This window comes from Chenopodium album, chromosome 20 (genome assembly GCF_948465745.1).
Source record: "Chenopodium album chromosome 20, dcCheAlbu1.1, whole genome shotgun sequence".
Lineage (NCBI taxonomy): Eukaryota > Viridiplantae > Streptophyta > Magnoliopsida > Caryophyllales > Amaranthaceae > Chenopodium > Chenopodium album.
The window spans coordinates 9,115,154-9,118,505 of NC_137853.1; positions in this window are offsets into that span (position 1 = coordinate 9,115,154).

The window sequence follows — 3,352 nt, forward strand, 5'->3', positions numbered from 1 at the left end:
CTTTATCCAATCTATTTTCACCTTTAAATATACAGAGTAAGACCCTGTCCCTTTGAGCTTCTAGCAGAGCAGAGCAGGGTAAAGCTGAGTAGATTTCAATGGAGCACAACAAGTGTCACAGAGCATAGCATAGCATATTGAGTCAGCAGAATAGATTTTAGCAGAGCAGAACAGAACAGGAAAGAGCAGAACATCTCTAAAAAACAGGGCCTTATAATCAAGTCCATTATCGAATATTTAATTTATCAAATGAAAAATATTACGTAATCGTAGGGGTGTAAATGAGCCGAGCCGAACCGAGTCAAGTACTACCTTGTTCATGTTCAAGTTCAATTAATTTAGGCGAGTCTGAGCATGATCTCGAGCTTTCAAGCGAGCTCAAAAATCTGTATAAAGCTCGCTTCATTTAGCACACAATATGTTCGCGAACTGTTCGTGAACAGCTCGTTTATTAAACGAGTTTATAAACGAGCATTTCATGCATGATTTTAGTAATAAATGAGCTTCTCTGACAAACGAGCTTTGTACTTTGACATTTAAAAATCTCAAAAAATAGCATAATAATTAAATCCTAATTATAAACCTAAGAATTAAATCACAATTATTAAAAAACTTAAGAATTAAATTAACAATTGTGAATAAATCATTAATTCATGAATATATATAAATAAACGAGTAGTTCGCAAACATAAATAAACGAGTTGTTCACGAACTTATCTGAACGAGCATATCTATATTCGAGCTCAAGCTCATTTATTAAACGAGCTTCAAAATTTGTTCAAGCTCGGCTCATTTATCAAATAAACGAACATGAACGAGCTTCAATCAAGCTAAAACCCGAGTAATTTATTGATCGGCTTGGTTCACCACTACGTACTCGCATTGTTTTTATCAAACTCAAACATTATGGTTATTTAGACAAATGCACCTAAATTTTGTATGTTGTCACTTACCATCACGTGACGATCACACGTGACACCTATACTGCTTTATTTGTGCATAGTCTAAAAGGCTTTTAGCCAAAATGTCCCTTAATCTTTTCGCGTAAGAATATAAAATTCCAATCCAAACTCCAAATGTCTGTTACTTTGTAGGTTGAGCCACATCTAGATATAGATTAGTTTATGTACATATAATATTAAGAGTAGTATGATAATTGAACTAAAATAAGAATTCTTTTGTAAGTCTAGCCAAGCTTGAGTTGTACTATATTGTCTAAATTTGCCACTAATTATGTAATTAACAGTTCAAATTAGTCAAGGGTTAACCATGCTAATTGATTGCCGCATCACCTTGGCTTCAAACCATTAATCATCTTCATAAATGGAAAGCCTTCACGCTCGTGGTTTTGTAGTAGTTGAGATTCATCATTTCAAGAGTTTCATATTGCACTTGAACCAAATTTGGGGTCCAGGGTGCGGAAAGAGTCTTGTACTTCTTGATTTTGATAATTCTCATCATAAAAGTTCTTAACTTTTAACTAATTAAGAACATTATATTTATCAGAAAAAAAAGGAAAACCCTAATTAAGGGCCTGTTCACATTTACTTAATTTCAGTTCAGTTCAGTTCAATTCAATTCAGCTCTAAATAGTTCAGTTCAGTCCAGTTCAGCTCCAATCAGTTCAGTTCAGTTCAGTTCCTAATATCTCTCTCATAAAATATTCATTTCAGCTCAATTCAGTTCACTTCAGCTCCAATCAGTTTAGTTCAGTTCAGCTCCAATCAGTTCAGTTCAGTTCAGTTTAACTCAGTTCAGTAAATGTGAACAGGCCCTAACAACACTCTACTATGTATCTACTATTGCTTATCTAAAAAAATAAATTAAATAAAATTCTACATAGTTAGTTATGATATACGAAGTATATGAGAATAAAAATGCATTCACTTACATGATATTGTGTATTTACATTTCATTAATAGTGTGTTTGGATAAAGAAAGAGGAGGGAAAAGAAGGGGAGGGAGGAGAAGAGAAGGGGAGGGAAAGCGAGAGGAGGGAAGAATGGTGAGTTTTCCTTCTAAATCTCTCCGTTATTAAAAGGATTGATTTCATTCAAGTATGTTTTATTATTTGAAGCATGTAGGGGTGTCAATCGGGTTTGCGGTTCGGTTTATCGGTTTTCGGTTTACAACGGATCGGTTTTTAACGGTTTGGAATTATTATCGGGTTAGTTCGGATCGGTTTTAAATAATTTCGGGTCGGTTCGGTTAGGTTTGTTTTTATTACAGTTTCTTTTCGGGTCGGATTCTAATCGGGTCGGGTTATTATTGGTTCGGGTCATAATCGGTTCGGGTTAAAGTCGGCCGGTTTAAAAACGGTGTTTGTCAGTTTAAAGCGGGTTTTGGGTTAAAACATATCGGGTCCTAATCGGGTCGGGTTGTAATCGGTTCAGGTCATAATTGGCTCGAGTTGAACTTAGTCGGTTTGACAACTGGTTTTGCCAGTTTTAAACGGGTTACGTTAACGTATATATCCTAGTATATCCTCAACATTCTATAATTAGTTATTCCAATAGATCATATGAAGTATTAATTAGTTGTTTAGCTTTAATTAAGTCCCTTTTCTGTATAAAGATTTTCAGGATCAAAAATAATAACAAATCTAGAGTTAGCTTTTGATTCAGATTTTTTTAATACAATATAGTGTTCGGCTTTAAGTTACAGGTTGTAAACGATTTGGGTTTATCGGGTTTTTGTCAGGTTTAATCGGTTTCGATTTACAATGGGTCGGGTTGCTATCGGGTTCGGAAGTACTCGGTTCGGGTTGTTCTCGGTTTCGGGTTGTATCAGTTCGGCTTGATAATGGGTACGGTTCATTAACAGTTCTCAAACATTCGGATCGGTTCAGTTTCAGGTTTTAAAAAATCGGGTCGGGTCGGTTTACGGTTTTAAAATAACAGGTTCATAGCGGTTCGGTTCCTTTTCGGAACAGTTCGAAACGGTTCGGATTCACCAGTTCGGGTCGGTTTTTGACAGCTCTAGAAGCATGTGATCAGTTTATAAAGCATGTATGTGTTGGTGTTCGTAATTATCCATGCTAATGTAAAAAAGTATATACACGCTTACCTATTATTGTACCAATAAGTTTCATTTTCGTATTTGGTTTCCTCAAATTATAATAAGCATGGTTAATTGTATTATAAACTGCAATGGATTTAGCAAACGTCAACTTCAAAAGAAACTAGGACAACATACAGATTCAACACAGTAATAATGAGTAAATTAAAGGTTTAATTGGTTTTATGATGGAAACAATTAGCTAGTCTAATGTACTAAGCAAATTATTGAACAAAGTAGATTATGATCATATGGAGTAGTATATCAATGTAAGTAGGGATGGATGACCCTTTAA